The sequence below is a fragment of the Leptodactylus fuscus genome, chromosome 1 (assembly GCF_031893055.1).
Source record: "Leptodactylus fuscus isolate aLepFus1 chromosome 1, aLepFus1.hap2, whole genome shotgun sequence".
NCBI classification, from domain to species: domain Eukaryota; kingdom Metazoa; phylum Chordata; class Amphibia; order Anura; family Leptodactylidae; genus Leptodactylus; species Leptodactylus fuscus.
This window is the reverse complement of record NC_134265.1, coordinates 4,589,328-4,608,947: the sequence shown is the minus strand read 5'-3', so window position 1 is coordinate 4,608,947 and position 19,620 is coordinate 4,589,328. Positions and strand designations below refer to the sequence as shown.

At 44.9% G+C, this 19,620-nt stretch overlaps 1 protein-coding gene across 3 annotated transcripts in view; it reads right to left on the bottom strand.

The window, feature by feature from the left end:
* Positions 1-19,620, bottom strand: part of FAM219A (family with sequence similarity 219 member A) — a 79,612-nt gene that overhangs the window by 22,482 nt on the left and 37,510 nt on the right. The window lies entirely within an intron of this gene.

Here is a 19,620-nt window from a genome sequence, read left to right as displayed (position 1 = left end):
GGTCCTCCACATACACCTTTCCCATCCTGTTGGGATCCTCCCCATACACCTCTCCCGTCCTGTGGGGGTCCTCCCCATACACCTCTCCCGTCCTGTGGGGGTCCTCCCCATACATCTCTCCCGTCCTGTGGGGGTCCTCCCCATAGACCTCTCCCGTCCTGTGGGGGTCCTCCCCATACACCTCTCCCGTCCTGTGGGGGTCCTCCCCATACACCTCTCCCGTCCTGTGGGGGTCCTCCCCATACACCTCTCCCGTCCTGTGGGGGTCCTCCCCATACACCTCTCCCGTCCTGTGGGGGTCCTCCCCATACACCTCTCCCGTCCTGTGGGGGTCCTCCCCATACACCTCTCCTGTTCTGCTGGTAATGGGGTCAAGGCCATCATCCATGTTTATTAGTGCTCGGTCACCGCTGTGCCCCATGTGACTAATCGGGGTTCCTCTCTTGGGGACTTTCCACCTGGTGAAAGGATTGGTCGCCTTATTGTCCCCTGCCCGCTGTTAACCCTTGGTCGGCCAGTGTCCTCTGCAGCTGCGGCTCTTACTATAACCTCATTATCAGATTATCTGCATCAGCTGCAGCGGCCGGGCGTAGAGAATGTCGCCATCTAGTCACCGCACTCACTATAGGTACAGAGTGTAAACAATACTGCAACACAGTGCACAAATAATACAAGGACAATGTGGATGAATATTACCAAACAGTGCTCGTGTGATAGCACCAAACAGTGCTCATACAGTACAGTCATACGGCGCTCATACAGTACAGTCATATGGTGCTCATACAGTACAGTCATATGGTGCTCATACAGTACAATCATACTTCGCTCATGTAGTACAGTCATACGGTGCTCATACAGTACAGTGATATGGTGCTCATACAGTACAGTGATATGGTGCTCATACAGTACAGTCATACGGCACTCATACAGTACAGTCATATGGTGCTCATACAGTACAGTCATACTTCGCTCATGTAGTACAGTCATACGGTGCTCATACAGTACAGTGATATGGTGCTCATGTAGTACAGTCATACACCACTCATACAGTACAGGCATACGCCACTCATACAGTACAGTCATATGGTGCTCATACAGTACAGTCATACGGCGTTCATGTGGTACAGTCATATAATACTCATACAGTACAGTCATACAGTGCTCATACAGTACAGTTTACAGTGCTCATACAGTACAGTCATACGTCGCTCATGTAGTACAGTAATACAATGCTCATACAGTACAGTTTACAGTGCTCATACAGTACAGTCATACAGTGCTCATGTAGTACGGTCATACACCACTCATACAGTACAGTCATACAGTGCTCATGTAGTACGGTCATACACCACTCATACAGTACAGTCATACGGCGCTCATGTAGTACAGTCATACGGCGCTCATACAGTACAGTCATACGCCACTCATACATTACAGCCATACCGCGCTCATATAGTACAGTCATACTCCAATCATACAGTACAGCCATACCGCGCTCATATAGTACAGTCATACAGTACTCATGTAGTACAGTCATACACCACTCATACAGTACAGTCATACTTCGCTCATGTAGTACAGTCATACGGTACTCATACAGTACAGTGATATGGTGCTCATGTAGTACAGTAATACAATGCTCATACAGTACAGTCATACAACGCTCATACAGTACAGTCATACAGTGCTTATGTATTACAGTCATACACCACTCATACAGTACAGTCATACGGCGCTCATGTAGTACAGTCATATGGCGCTCATATAGTACAGCCATACCGCGCTCATATAGTACAGTCATACGCCACTCATACAGTACAGCCATACCGCGCTCATATAGTACAGTCATACACCAATCACACAGTACAGCCATACCGCGCTCATATAGTACAGTCATACAACACTCATACAGTACAGTCATACAGTGCTCATATAGTACAGTCATACAGTGCTCATACAGTACAGTCATACGTCACTCATACAGTACAGCCATACCGCGCTCATATAGTACAGTCATACACCAATCATACAGTACAGCCATACCGCGCTCATATAGTACAGTCATACAATACTCATACAGTACAGTCATACAGTGCTCATATACTACAGTCATACACCACTCATACAGTACAGTCATACGGCACTCATGTAGTAAAGTCATATGGCGCTCATACAGTACAGTCATACACCACTCATACAGTAGTCATACGGCGCTCATACAGTACAGCCATACCGCGCTCATACAGTACATTCATACAGTGCTCATATAGTACAGTCATACAGTGCTCATACAGTACAGTCATACACCACTCATACAGTAGAGTCATACGGTGCTCATGTAGTACAGTCATACGCCACTCATACAGTACAGCCATACCGCGCTCATATAGTACAGTCATACACCAATCATACAGTACAGCCATACTTCGCTCATGTAGTACAGTCATACGGTGCTCATACAGTACAGTGATATGGTGCTCATGTAGTACAGTAATACAATGCTCATACAGTACAGTCATACACCACGCATACAGTAGTCATACCGCGCTCATACAGTACAGCCATACCGCGCTCATACAGTACATTCATACAGTGCTCATATAGTACAGTCATACAGTGCTCATACAGTACAGTCATACGGCACTCATACAGTACAGTCATACGACGCTCATGTAGTAGTCATACAGCGCTCATACAGTACAGTCATACTGCGCTCATACAGTACAGTCATACGCCACTCATACAGTAAAGTCATATGGCGCTCATACAGTACAGCCATACGGCGTACATACAGTACAGTCATACGCCACTCATACAGTACAGCCATACCGTGCTCATACAGTACAGTCATACGGCACTCATACAGTACAGTCATACGACGCTCATGTAGTAGTCATACAGCGCTCATACAGTACAGTCATACGGCGCTCATACAGTACAGTCATACGGCGCTCATACAGTACAGTCATACGGCACTCATACAGTACAGTCATACGGCGCTCATACAGTACAGTCAAACGCCACTCATACAGTACAGTCATATGGCGCTCATACAGTACAGTCATACGGCGCTCATACAGTACAGTCATACGCCACTCATATGGCGCTCATACAGTACAGTCATACAGCACTCATACAGTACAGTCATACGGCGCACAAATTGTGACCCTTCAAGACCTCATGTCTGGAGTCTGGTGCGTACCTAGGGCATTGCCCTGTCCGTACATACAGCATGCACAAGGATCATCCTCTGGTCACAACCTGATACTCCATGTTGCCCCTCCTACATGATCAGGTGACAAGAAGTCACAATCAGAGTTCTCCTACCCCTGCAGTCAGCAGAAGAGCTCCCCCTATGGGCAGTGCGCCCCTTTACATGTGCAGCACTACTTTTGGGATGTCTGGGAGTGACAGCCTGGAGTTACCTGCAGGATCTCTCAGCTATTGCCCCCTGTTCATGAACATTAGATTGTGCATCAGATTTGCGGACGCAGTGTTACCGAGCAGCAGACGACGGCGGGCGGGTGTCACAATAAGCAGGGACGACGCTGCGGTCAAGGCAATCACCTGCCCATTGTCTGTGGAATGAGACGTATTACACCCTAGTCACCTCCAGAGCTGCATTCATGATTATGGAAGACTGAAAGAAGCTGATGAGGCCCCGTTACATCATTGTCAGTCAGCTGATCGTGTGCTGGACCCTGTTCACACTGACATCTGGCCTAGGTCTGGTGTTTATACCTCACTGTAATGGCAGCAAATAAAAATGAAATGATGTAAAACCAAAATAACATTCAGTGTGAACAGAGCCTTATTAACGTCCATTCCTGACACCACCACTAGGGGAGCTCAGGAGCATTCTGCAGACTGGATATACATACAATACAGTATCGTGTACAGAATGAGCTCCCCCTAGTGGTGGCGGCAGAGTAACTAAAACCATCTAGTGCTGTGCAGGGGATATGGAGCTGTGTATTAGGAAGAAGGGTCCGAAAACCAGAGAAATAGCAAGACATCACCGAGCGGAGAAAACTGAAGAAGATGGAATAAGGAAAGGAAGGATCTGAGGAAGCGAGTGATCAGCGAGACACCGCGGACTGGGCGAGATGGAAACCACCACTAAACAGCAACGTAACTGACCAATGGTCAGGTGAGGCCTCCGACCAAAGACTGGCAGTCCCATGTAACACCACAGATAACACAGTGATAAATCTCTATATACAGGTAATGTAGTAGATGTCACCGGCAGTCCTATGTAACACCACAGATAACACAGTGATAACTCTCTATATACAGGTAATGTAGTAGATGTCACCGGCAGTCCTATGTAACACCACAGATAACACAGTGATAACTCTCTATATACAGGTAATGTAGTAGATGTCACCGGCAGTCCTATGTAACACCACAGATAACACAGTGATAACTCTCTATATACAGGTAATGTAGTAGGTGTCACCGGCAGTCCTATGTAACACACAGATAACACAGTGATAACTCTCTATATACAGATAATGTAGTAGATGTCACCGGCAGTCCTATGTAACACCACAGATAACACAGTGATAACTCTCTATATACAGGTAATGTAGTAGATGTCACCGGCAGTCCTATGTAACACCACAGATAACACAGTGATAACTCTCTATATACAGGTAATGTAGTAGATGTCACCGGCAGTCCTATGTAACAGCACAGATAACACAGTGATAACTCTCTATATACAGGTAATGTAGTAGATGTCACCGGCAGTCCTATGTAACACCACAGATAACACAGTGATAACTCTCTATATACAGGTAATGTAGTAGATGTCACCGGCAGTCCTATGTAACACCACAGATAACACAGTGATAACTCTCTATATACAGGTAATGTAGTAGATGTCACCGGCAGTCCTATGTAACACCACAGATAACACAGTGATAACTCTCTATATACAGGTAATGTAGTAGATGTCACCGGCAGTCCTATGTAACACACAGATAACACAGTGATAACTCTCTATATACAGGTAATGTAGTAGATGTCACCGGCAGTCCTATGTAACACACAGATAACACAGTGATAACTCTCTATATACAGGTAATGTAGTAGATGTCACCGGCAGTCCTATGTAACACTACAGATAACACAGTGATAAGTCTCTATATACAGGTAATGTAGTAGATGTCACCGGCAGTCCTATGTAACACCACAGATAACACAGTGATAACTCTCTATATACAGGTAATGTAGTAGATGTCACCGGCAGTCCTATGTAACACCACAGATAACACAGTGATAACTCTCTATATACAGGTAATGTAGTAGATGTCACCGGCAGTCCTATGTAACACTACAGATAACACAGTGATAACTCTCTATATACAGGTAATGTAGTAGATGTCACCGGCAGTCCTATGTAACACCACAGATAACACAGTGATAACTCTCTATATACAGGTAATGTAGTAGATGTCACCAGCAGTCCTATGTAACACCACAGATAACACAGTGATATCTCTCTGAGTACAGGTAATGTAGTAGATGTCACCGGCAGTCCTATGTAACACTACAGATAACACAGTGATAACTCTCTATATACAGGTAATGTAGTAGATGTCACCGGCAGTCCCATGTAACACCACAGATAACACAGTGATAACTCTCTATATACAGGTAATGTAGTAGATGTCACCGGCAGTCCTATGTAACACACAGATAACACAGTGATAACTCTCTATATACAGGTAATGTAGTAGATGTCACCGGCAGTCCTATGTAACACCACAGATAACACAGTGATAACTCTCTATATACAGGTAATGTAGTAGATGTCACCGGCAGTCCTATGTAACACACAGATAACACAGTGATAACTCTCTATATACAGGTAATGTAGTAGATGTCACCGGCAGTCCCATGTAACACCACAGATAACACAGTGATATCTCTCTGAGTACAGGTAATGTAGTAGATGTCACCAGCAGTCCTATGTAACACCACAGATAACACAGTGATATCTCTCTGAGTACAGGTAATGTAGTAGATGTCACCGGCAGTCCCATGTAACACCACAGATAACACAGTGATAACTCTCTATATACAGGTAATGTAGTAGATGTCACCGGCAGTCCTATGTAACACCACAGATAACACAGTGATAACTCTCTATATACAGGTAATGTAGTAGATGTCACCGGCAGTCCTATGTAACACCACAGATAACACACAGAGACATCACTATAACTACTTTGTAGTCTCGGTCTCTGCTCCATGTTTACATATATGGTAGGTCGCGCTTCCAGTGATCAGTCCTCAACTAATGGATGGACATGAAGCTGACAAAATCCAGTCCCGGAGCAGCAGTGCAGGAAATTCAATCTGCGTGCGAGGTCAAGACAGACGTTCAAGATAATGACAAGAACAGGAAGAACAAAGACTAATACCAGATCCTCAAATAATGGAGGCCAAAATTACAAGATCAATGCAGAGAGTCCAAAAGCAGTAAACACTGCACTGTACATGACTTATCCTGTATTATACTCCAGAGCTGCGCTCACTATTCTGCTGGTACAGTCACTGTGTACATACATTACATTACTTATCCTGTATTATACTCCAGAGCTGCGTTCACTATTCTGCTGGTGCAGTCACTGTGTACATACATTACATTACTTATCCTGTATTATACTCCAGAGCTGCGCTCACTATTCTGCTGGTGCAGTCACTGTGTACATACATTACATTACTTATCCTGTATTATACTCCAGAGCTGCGTTCACTATTCTGCTGGTGCAGTCACTGTGTACATACATTACATTACTTATCCTGTATTATACTCCAAAGCTGTGCTCACTATTCTGCTGGTGCAGTCACTGTGTACATACATTACATTACTTATCCTGTATTATACTCCAGAGCTGCGCTCACTATTCTGCTGGTGCAGTCACTGTGTACATACATTACATTAATTATCCTATATTATACTGCAGAGCTGCGCTCACTATTCTGCTGGTGCAGTCACTGTGTACATACATTACATTACTTATCCTGTATTATACTCCAGAGCTGCGCTCACTATTCTGCTGGTGCAGTCACTGTGTACATACATTACATTACTTATCCTGTATTATACTCCAGAGCTGCGCTCACTATTCTGCTGGTGCAGTCACTGTGTACATACATTACTTATCTTGTAATATACTCCAGAGCTGCGCTCACTATTCTGCTGGTACAGTCACTGTGTATATACATTACATTACTTATCCTGTATTATACTCCAGAGCTGCGCTCACTATTCTGCTGGTGCAGTCACTGTGTACATACATTACATTACTTATCCTGTATTATACTCCAGAGCTGCGCTCACTATTCTGCTGGTGCAGTCACTGTGTACATACATTACATTACGTATCCTGTATTATACTCCAGAGCTGCGCTCACTATTCTGCTGGTGCAGTCACTGTGTACATACATTACATTACTTATCCAATATTATACTGCAGAGCTGCGCTCACTATTCTGCTGGTGCAGTCACTGTGTACATACATTACATTACTTATCCTGTATTATACCCCAGAGCTGCGCTCACTATTCTGCTGGTGCAGTCACTGTGTACATACATTACATTACTTATCCTGTATTATACTCCAGAGCTGCGCTCACTATTCTGCTGGTGCAGTCACTGTGTACATACATTACATTACGTATCCTGTATTATACTCCAGAGCTGCGCTCAATATTCTGCTGGTACAGTCACTGTGTACATACATTACATTACTTATCCTGTATTATACTCCAGAGCTGCGCTCACTAATCGGCTGGTGCAGTCACTGTGTACATACATTACATTACGTATCCTGTATTATACTCCAGAGCTGCGTTCACTATTCTGCTGGTACAGTCACTGTGTACATACATTACATTACTTATCCTGTATTATACTCCAGAGCTGCGCTCACTATTCTGCTGGTACAGTCACTGTGTACATACATTACATTACTTATCCTGTATTATACTCCAGAGCTGCGCTCACTATTCTGCTGGTACAGTCACTGTGTACATACATTACTTATCCTGTATTATACTCCAGAGCTGCGCTCACTATTCTGCTGGTGCAGTCACTGTGTACATACATTACATTACTTATCCTGTATTATACTCCAGAGCTGCGCTCACTATTCTGCTGGTACAGTCACTGTGTACATACATTACTTATCTTGTAATATACTCCAGAGCTGCGCTCAATATTCTGCTGGTACAGTCACTGTGTATATACATTACATTACTTATCCTGTATTATACTCCAGAGCTGCGCTCACTATTCTGCTGGTGCAGTCACTGTGTACATACATTACATTACTTATCCTGTATTATACTCCAGAGCTGCGCTCACTATTCTGCTGGTGCAGTCACTGTGTACATACATTACTTATCTTGTAATATACTCCAGAGCTGCGCTCAATATTCTGCTGGTACAGTCACTGTGTATATACATTACATTACTTATCCTGTATTATACTCCAGAGCTGCGCTCACTATTCTGCTGGTGCAGTCACTGTGTACATACATTACTTATCCTGTATTATACTCCAGAGCTGCGCTCACTATTCTGCTGGTACAGTCACTGTGTACATACATTACATTACTTATCCTGTATTATACCCCAGAGCTGCGCTCACTATTCTGCTGGTGCAGTCACTGTGTACATACATTACATTACTTATCCTGTATTATACTCCAGAGCTGCGCTCACTATTCTGCTGGTACAGTCACTGTGTACATACATTACATTACTTATCCTGTATTATACTCCAGAGCTGCGCTCACTATTCTGCTGGTACAGTCACTGTGTACATACATTACATTACTTATCCTGTATTATACTGCAGAGCTGCGCTCACTATTCTGCTGGTGCAGTCACTGTGTACATACATTACTTATCCTGTATTATACTCCAGAGCTGCGCTCACTATTCTGCTGGTACAGTCACTGTGTACATACATTACATTACTTATCCTGTATTATACTCCAGAGCTGCGCTCACTATTCTGCTGGTGCAGTCACTGTGTACATACATTACTTATCCTGTATTATACTCCAGAGCTGCGCTCACTATTCTGCTGGTACAGTCACTGTGTACATACATTACTTATCCTGTATTATACTCCAGAGCTGCGCTCACTATTCTGCTGGTGCAGTCACTGTGTACATGTTAGGAGTATTTTGTGTCGTGAGTATTGGTGCACACCTTCTGACTTGCACGTGCGCACTGCTGGTAGGCAGCTTTATCTCCTGGTTGATTAGTCTGTCCTCCCATTTGCACCTGGGAGGAGTGGTCTCTACTCTGTATTTTAACCCATGCCTCCCATGGTTCTGTGCTGAGTGTCGCTTTTACAGAGCTAGGCCTTAGCAGGAGGAGTAGGTGGTTATCTTGGATAGAGGAAGTTCCGTGGTTGGTTTTTGGGAGGTTTGGGTGAACAAGTTGGTTTGTGTGTTTTCCCTTCTGTGTTCACCAATCCTCCCTCTGTGTATAATTGACTGTGTGAGTGAATTGCCTTATCCTTTGATTTCTACTCAGTTTCCCTGTGTTTGTTTCCTAGTGTAAGGTTCCTTCCCATATTGGTTTGGGGAATTCCTTTCCTACATGTTTCCTGTGTGCTGCTTGTGTTGTTAGTCAGCGCACACCCTTGTCAGTCCCTGTCAGTAGCAGCTTCACTTGTTCGTTAGGGGTGACCCCCTTTAGTCTCCAGTCCCTAGAGGTCTTATAGGGCATTCCTTCTCCCACTTCCCGCTAGGCCTACGGTATCAGTGAGAGAGGAGCTGTCGGGGTCAGGCTTAGCCTGAGTACAGCCGACCCACACCCGTGAGGCAGGGACCGGGATAGCTAGTGGGAGTAGTGCAGGGCGAGATTCCCTACTGCTATCCTTTAGCCCCGTTGCAGCTACCTGGACTGACATAACAGTACACTCAGCCGGTTAAAAAAAAAAAAAAAAAAAAGGAAAGGTTCGTTTGCATTATGACGGACCTGAAACAGTTGTACCAGGCGGTGCAGCAGATCTCCACTGAGATGGAGGGGATCAAGCTACGAATGGATGCCATCCAAGCTTCTGGCGTATCTCAAGTACAGCAGTTGGCTCAACACACAGCCTCTCAGGTGGAGGGCATACAGAGGCAGGTGAGTAGCGCCCCTGTGGGTCGGCCTCTGGAGCCAAAAGTCAGCTTACCTGAACCCTTCCGAGGTAAGAGGTCAGATTTTTTCCGATTTCAAAAGGACTGTCTTTTGTATTTCCGGCTACGGCCGTTTTCCTCCGGTTCTGAGGTACAGAGAGTTGGGATTATTATTACTTTATTGAGAGATGATCCCCTCATCTGGGCACATTCGTTACCAGCCGACTCAGCTTGCTTACTAACTGTAGAGGCGTTTTTCTCCACAATGGGGTTACTGTATGACGACCCAGACAGGGTACGCACGGCTGAGTATAACCTACGACGTGTGGTGCAAGGGGATCACGCTATAGAGAAATATTGCACAGAGTTTCGTAGGTGGGCAGCAGAAGTACATTGGAATGACCCCGCTCTACTTAGTCAGTTTGAGACAGGGCTCTCAGAACAGGTTAAAGACCATCTAGTTTCTCACCCTGTTCCGGGAGATCTAGATGAGGCCATGCAGCTGGCAATTAGAGTTGGACGGCGCCTCCGGGAGCGTGGAGACAGGAGTCCTGGGGGGCTTAGCCCTCCTCAATTCTCTGTTTTTGGAGAGGACCCGGGGGACCAACCCATGCAGATTGGGGCCACTGTGCGAAGTGCTAGACCCAAGAGTGAAGGGTCCCGCACAGTACGCTGTTTTGTGTGTGGAGGGATGGGACATTTAGCAAGGGTATGCCCCTCCAGAGAATGGTTCGCCAAGGAGAGTAATAACCCCAGGTCTATTGAGGGTAAAGGGAGAAAACCTACTAAGGAGGGAGGTGTGCATATTTCCTGTACTCAGACTGCCGGGTTGACCCTTGAAGGATGGGTAAATGGGCAGAAGTGCCGGATTTTGGTTGATTGTGGTTCGGCAGTCAACCTTATTGACTCAGAGTTTTGTGAGCAATTAAGGGTGAGTCCTTTGGTCTTGGAGTCTCAGATACCGGTGTGGGCTATTGATAAGACCCCTCTACAGCAAGCTGTCATCTCCAAACAGGTGGAGGGTCTGGAGTTTATTGTGGGTGGCCACAGGGAAGAGATTGACTTGTTCTTGTTGTCTAAGTTACCAGCACAAGTAGTTTTGGGGTGGCCCTGGCTGAAGCAGCATAACCCTATTATCAACTGGGAGACCGAGTCAGTAGTTTCTTGGGGGCAGGGGTGTAATGGTCGATGTCTGCCCATATCCGTTATGTCTTTGTCTATAGACAATTTGCCTCAAGAAATATGTGAGTTCAGGGAGGTCTTTGAGGAAAGGGCAGCCAAGACATTACCACCACATCGCACCTATGATTGCTCGATTAAATTTATACCTAATGCAGTGTTACCCAAGACAAGGTTGTACAATCTCACTATTCCGGAGAGGGAGGCGCTCAAAGAGTATATTGAGGGGAGTCTAGAGGTGGGGCATATTCGCCCATCTAAGTCCCCAGTAGCAGTGGGGTTTTTCTTTGTAAAGAAGAAAGATGGAGGGTTGCGCCCTTGTTTGGATTTTAGGGAGATTAACAAAATCACGGTGCGGAATCCCTATCCCATTCTGTTGATCTCGGATCTATTCAGCCAGATTACGGGAGCCCGCTGGTTTAGTAAAATAGATTTACGTGGGGCGTATAACTTGCTGAGAATCAAGAAGGGGGATGAGTGGAAAACAGCGTTTAACACACCCCTAGGACACTTTGAGAATCTGGTGATGCCTTTCGGTCTAACCAATGCGCCCGCGTTTTTTCAGAATTTTATTAATGATGTACTAAGTGCCGTCATAGGGAGGGGGGTTGTGGTCTATCTGGACGATATACTCATTTACACCCCGGATTTGGAGACTCATTGGGAGAGAGTGAGAGAGGTTTTAAATCTCCTGAGGGTTAACCAATTAAGTGCTAAGCTGGAGAAATGTGTGTTCGCGGTCAATAAATTATGTTTCCTTGGCTATATCCTATCGGACAAGGGGTTCGAGATGGACCCTGAGAAGGTCAGGGCAGTCTTGGAGTGGCCGCAACCCGAGAACCTAAAGGCGGTCCAACGGTTCTTGGGGTTCTCCAACTATTATCGCCAGTTTATTAAGGGATTTTCTGAGGTTGTGAAACCTATCTCGGACTTGACTAAGAAGGGGGCTGACTGTGCTAAGTGGTCGCCAGAGGCGCTAGCTGCGTTTGAAGAACTGAAGAAGCGATTCTCGTCCGCTCCCATTTTGAGACAGCCGGATGAGAGGTTGGCCTTCCGAGTGGAGGTGGATGCCTCCTCGGTGGGGGTGGGAGCAGTACTTTCTCAGGAGTTCGAGGAGGGTACGCATCCCTGTGCCTTCTTTTCTAAGAAATTCTCTGCCTCTGAACGGAATTATGACATCGGAGATAGGGAACTACTGGCAATAAAACTAGCGTTCGAACATTGGCGTCATTTCCTGGAGGGGGCCAGAAGGCCAGTCCAGGTATTTACCGATCACAAGAATTTGGTTTATCTTGGGTCGGCGAAGAGATTAAATGCACGGCAGGCCAGATGGGCTCTATTTTTTGCGCGGTTCCATTTTACCGTGACTTATGTGCCGGGTTCAAAGAATGTTAAGGCTGATGCTTTATCCCGGTATATGTCGACTGAGGAGGAACGAGAGGCGCCTGCCACTATTCTTGGGGATGGAGTGGTGGTAGCAGTATTGGGCACGAAATTGGAGAAGGCCTTGATCGAAGCGCAACACGCTGCACCTTCCAAGATACCTAGAAACAAGCTGTTTGTCCCAACTACTCTCCGACAAAGTCTCCTGAGGGAGTGTCACGAGTCGGTTCTTGCTGGTCACCCGGGGGTTTCAGAGACCATGAGATTGGTGTCTAGGAATTTTTGGTGGCCAGGGTGGAGTAAGGATGTCTTGCAGTTTGTTCAAAATTGTTCGGTCTGTGCAAGAGCCAAGGCGTCGCATACCCGTCCCCACAGTCTTCTACATCCATTGGAACCTCCTAAGGCACCTTGGACTCATCTGTCTATGGATTTCATCACGGGCCTTCCAGTGTCTAAGAGTTTCACGGTCATTTGGGTAGTCGTTGACCGCTTCACGAAAATGTGCCATTTGATCCCGTTTTCCAGGCTGCCATGTGCCAAGACACTATCAGGGGCATTTATTAAAGAAATTGTAAGGTTGCATGGTCTTCCTGAGGAGATCGTTTCGGACAGGGGACCGCAATTTGTGGCTAAATTCTGGCGGGCTTTTTGCAGCAGGTTGGGAGTTACACTGTCGTTTTCCTCCGGGTTTCACCCAGAGTCTAACGGACAAACAGAGAGGAAGAATCAGGATGTGGAACAGTTTTTGAGGTGTTTTGTTCGAGAGAATCAGAATAATTGGGCTGACTTTCTTCCCCTGGCAGAATTTTCCCTAAACAACCATGATTCCAATGCCACAGGTACCACACCTTTTTTTTGCTCCAGTGGTAGACATCCTGTTTTCGGAGTATTTTCTTCCATTTCGTCCCCAGTTCCGGAGGAGGAGCTATTTTCTAAAAAGCTGCAAGGGGTATGGTCCCGTATCCGAGAGAATCTGGTGCGGGCGTCGCACCAGGCTAAGGTCCAGGCGGATCGGAAGAGAGGAGAGTTGCAGTTCTTCCCTGGTGAGATGGTTTGGTTGTCCACCAAGAATATCAAGTTGAAGGTTCCTAGCAAGAAGCTGAGTCCCAGGTTTGTGGGTCCTTTTAAGATCATCAAGATGGTAAATGAAGTGGCGGCGCAGCTGCAACTACCTAAAAGGTGGAAGATAAACCGGGTGTTCCATGTCTCCTTGTTAAAGAAGGCCAAGAAGGGAACGTCTCCAGTTAAAGTTCCACCAGTTTCTGAGTCCGGGGAGTATGAGATATCCCGAGTTCTGGATAGCAAATATGTTCGGGGGAAGCTACGGTATCTGGTGGCATGGAAGGGATACGGTCCTGAGGATAATTCTTGGGTTCTGGAGTCGGATATGTCAGCCCCCAGACTCGTGGAGAAATTCCACAAGGAGTTCCCGAAGAAGGATGCTCCTAGAGAATCCGGAGTCTTCTCCTTGAGGGGAGGATCCTGTTAGGAGTATTTTGTGTCGTGGGTATTGGTGCACACCTTCTGACTTGCACGTGCGCACTGATGGTAGGCAGCTTGATTTCCTGGTTAATTAGTCTGTCCTCCCATTTGCACCTGGGAGGAGTGGTCTCTACTCTGTATTTAAACCCATGCCTCCCATGGTTCTGTGCTGAGTGTCGCTTTTACAGAGCTAGGCCTTAGCAGGAGGAGTAGGTGGTTATCTTGGATAGAGGAAGTTCCTTGGTTGGTTTTTGGGAGGTTTTGGGTGAACAAGTTGGTGTGTGTGTTTTCCCTTCTGTGTTCACCAATCCTCCCTCCGTGTATAATTGACTGTGTGAGTGAATTGCCTTATCCTTTGATTTCTACTCAGTTTCCCTGTGTTTGTTTCCTAGTGTATGGTTCCTTCCCATATTGGTTTGGGGGAATCCTTTCCCACATTTTTCCTGTGTGCTGCTTGTGTTGTTAGTCAGCGCACACCCTTGTCAGTCCCTGTCAGTAGCAGCTTCACTTGTTCGTTAGGGGTGACCCCCTTTAGTCTCCAGTCCCTAGAGATCTTATAGGGCATTCCTTCTCCCACTTCCCTCTAGGCCTACGGTATCAGTGAGAGAGGAGCTGTCGGGGTCAGGCTTAGCCTGAGAACAGCCGACCCACACCCGTGAGGCAGGGACCGGGTTAGCTAGTGGGAGTAGTGCAGGGCGAGATTCCCTACTGCTATCCCTTAGCCCCGTTGCAGCTACCTGGACTGACATAACAGTACATACATTACATTACGCATCCTGTATTATACCCCAGAGCTGCGCTCACTATTCTGCTGGTGCAGTCACTGTGTACATACATTACATTACTTATCCTGTATTATACCCCAGAGCTGCGCTCACTATTCTGCTGGTGCAGTCACTGTGTACATACATTACATTACTTATCCTGTATTATACTCCAGAGCTGCGCTCACTATTCTGCTGGTGCAGTCACTGTGTACATACATTACATTACGTATCCTGTATTATACTCCAGAGCTGCGCTCAATATTCTGCTGGTACAGTCACTGTGTACATACATTACATTACTTATCCTGTATTATACTCCAGAGCTGCGCTCACTAATCTGCTGGTGCAGTCACTGTGTACATACATTACATTACGTATCCTGTATTATACTCCAGAGCTGCGTTCACTATTCTGCTGGTACAGTCACTGTGTACATACATTACATTACTTATCCTGTATTATACTACAGAGCTGCGCTCACTATTCTGCTGGTACAGTCACTGTGTACATACATTACATTACTTATCCTGTATTATACTCCAGAGCTGCGCTCACTATTCTGCTGGTACAGTCACTGTGTACATACATTACATTACTTATCCTGTATTATACTCCAGAGCTGCGCTCACTATTCTGCTGGTACAGTCACTGTGTACATACATTACTTATCCTGTATTATACTCCAGAGCTGTGCTCACTATTCTGCTGGTACAGTCACTGTGTACATACATTACTTATCCTGTATTATACTCCAGAGCTGCGCTCACTATTCTGCTGGTACAGTCACTGTGTACATACATTACATTACTTATCCTGTATTATACTCCAGAGCTGCGCTCACTATTCTGCTGGTACAGTCACTGTGTACATACATTACATTACGTATCCTGTATTATACTCCAGAGCTGCGCTCAATATTCTGCTGGTACAGTCACTGTGTACATACATTACATTACTTATCCTGTATTATACTCCAGAGCTGCGCTCACTAATCTGCTGGTGCAGTCACTGTGTACATACATTACATTACGTATCCTGTATTATACTCCAGAGCTGCGTTCACTATTCTGCTGGTACAGTCACTGTGTACATACATTACATTACTTATCCTGTATTATACTCCAGAGCTGCGCTCACTATTCTGCTGGTACAGTCACTGTGTACATACATTACATTACTTATCCTGTATTATACTCCAGAGCTGCGCTCACTATTCTGCTGGTACAGTCACTGTGTACATACATTACATTACTTATCCTGTATTATACTCCAGAGCTGCGCTCACTATTCTGCTGGTACAGTCACTGTGTACATACATTACTTATCCTGTATTATACTCCAGAGCTGCGCTCACTATTCTGCTGGTACAGTCACTGTGTACATACATTACATTACTTATCCTGTATTATACTCCAGAGCTGCGCTCACTATTCTGCTGGTACAGTCACTGTGAACATACATTACATTACTTATCCTGTATTATACTCTAGAGCTGCGCTCACTATTCTGCTGGTACAGTCACTGTGTACATACATTACATTACTTATCCTGTATTATACTCCAGAGCTGCGCTCACTATTCTGCTGGTACAGTCACTGTGTATATACATTACATTACTTATCCTGTATTATACTCCAGAGCTGCGCTCACTATTCTGCTGGTACAGTCACTGTGTACATACATTACATTACTTATCCTGTATTATACTCCAGAGCTGCGCTCACTATTCTGCCGGTACAGTCACTGTGTACATACATTACATTACTTATCCTGTATTATACTCCAGAGCTGCGCTCACTATTCTGCCGGTACAGTCACTGTGTACATACATTACATTACTTATCCTGTATTATACTCCAGAGCTGCGCTCACTATTCTGCTGGTACAGTCACTGTGTACATACATTACATTACTTATCCTGTATTATACTCCAGAGCTGCGCTCACTATTCTGCTGGTACAGTCACTGTGTACATACATTACATTACTTATCCTGTATTATACTCCAGAGCTGCGCTCACTATTCTGCTGGTACAGTCACTGTGTACATACATTACTTATCCTGTATTATACTCCAGAGCTGCGCTCACTATTCTGCTGGTACAGTCACTGTGTACATACATTACATTACTTATCCTGTATTATACTCCAGAGCTGCGCTCACTATTCTGCTGGTACAGTCACTGTGAACATACATTACATTACTTATCCTGTATTATACTCTAGAGCTGCGCTCACTATTCTGCTGGTACAGTCACTGTGTACATACATTACATTACTTATCCTGTATTATACTCCAGAGCTGCGCTCACTATTCTGCTGGTACAGTCACTGTGTATATACATTACATTACTTATCCTGTATTATACTCCAGAGCTGCGCTCACTATTCTGCCGGTACAGTCACTGTGTACATACATTACATTACTTATCCTGTATTATACTCCAGAGCTGCGCTCACTATTCTGCCGGTACAGTCACTGTGTACATACATTACATTACTTATCCTGTATTATACTCCAGAGCTGCGCTCACTATTCTGCCGGTACAGTCACTGTGTACATACATTACATTACTTATCTTGTATTATACTCCAGAGCTACGCTCACTATTCTGCTGGTACAGTCAGTGTGTACATACATTACATTACTTATCCTGTATTATACTCCAGAGCTGCGTTCACTATTCTGCTGGTGCAGTCACTGTGTACATACATTACATTACTTATCCTGTATTACACTCCAGAGCTGCGCTCACTATTCTGCTGGTACAGTCACTGTGTACATACATTACATTACTTATCCTGTATTATACTCCAGAGCTGCGCTCACTATTCTGCTGGTGCAGTCACTGTGTACATACATTACATTACTTATACTGTATTATACTCTAGAGCTGTGCTCACTATTCTGCTGGTGCAGTCACTGTGTACATACATTACATTAATTATCCTATATTATACTGCAGAGCTGCGCTCACTATTCTGCTGGTGCAGTCACTGTGTACATACATTACATTACTTATCCTGTATTATACTCCAGAGCTGCGCTCAATATTCTGCTGGTACAGTCACTGTGTACATACATTACATTACTTATCCTGTATTATACTCCAGAGCTGCGATCACTATTCTGCTGGTGCAGTCACTGTGTACATACATTACTTATCTTGTAATCTACTCCAGAGCTGCGCTCACTATTCTGCTGGTGCAGTCACTGTGTACATACATTACATTACTTATCCTGTATTATACTCCAGAGCTGCGCTCACTATTCTGCTGGTGCAGTCACTGTGTACATACATTACTTATCTTGTAATATACTCCAGAGCTGCGCTCAATATTCTGCTGGTGCAGTCACTGTGTACATACATTACTTATCTTGTAATCTACTCCAGAGCTGCGCTCACTATTCTGCTGGTGCAGTCACTGTGTACATACATTACATTACTTATCCTGTATTATACTCCAGAGCTGCGCTCACTATTCTGCTGGTGCAGTCACTGTGTACATACATTACATTACGTATCCTGTATTATACTCCAGAGCTGCGCTCACTATTCTGCTGGTGCAGTCACTGTGTACATACATTACATTACTTATCCTATATTATACTACAGAGCTGCGCTCACTATTCTGCTGGTACAATCACTGTGTACATACATTACATTACTTATCCTGTATTATACCCCAGAGCTGCGCTCACTATTCTGCTGGTGCAGTCACTGTGTACATACATTACATTACTTATCCTGTATTATACTCCAGAGCTGCGCTCACTATTCTGCTGGTGCAGTCACTGTGTACATACATTACATTACGTATCCTGTATTATACTCCAGAGCTGCGCTCAATATTCTGCTGGTACAGTCACTGTGTACATACATTACATTACTTATCCTGTATTATACTCCAGAGCTGCGCTCACTAATCTGCTGGTGCAGTCACTGTGTACATACATTACATTACGTATCCTGTATTATACTCCAGAGCTGCGTTCACTATTCTGCTGGTACAGTCACTGTGTACATACATTACATTACTTATCCTGTATTATACTCCAGAGCTGCGCTCACTATTCTGCTGGTACAGTCACTGTGTACATACATTACTTATCCTGTATTATACTCCAGAGCTGCGCTCACTATTCTGCTGGTACAGTCACTGTGTACATACATTACTTATCCTGTATTATACTCCAGAGCTGCGCTCACTATTCTGCTGGTACAGTCACTGTGTACATACATTACATTACTTATCCTGTATTATACTCCAGAGCTGCGCTCACTATTCTGCTGGTACAGTCACTGTGTACATACATTACATTACTTATCCTGTATTATACTCCAGAGCTGCGCTCACTATTCTGCTGGTGCAGTCACTGTGTACATACATTACATTACTTATCCTGTATTATACTCTAGAGCTGCGCTCACTATTCTGCTGGTACAGTCACTGTGTACATACATTACATTACTTATCCTGTATTATACTCCAGAGCTGCGCTCACTATTCTGCTGGTACAGTCACTGTGTACATACATTACTTATCCTGTATTATACTCCAGAGCTGTGCTCACTATTCTGCTGGTACAGTCACTGTGTACATACATTACATTACTTATCCTGTATTATACTCCAGAGCTGCGCTCACTATTC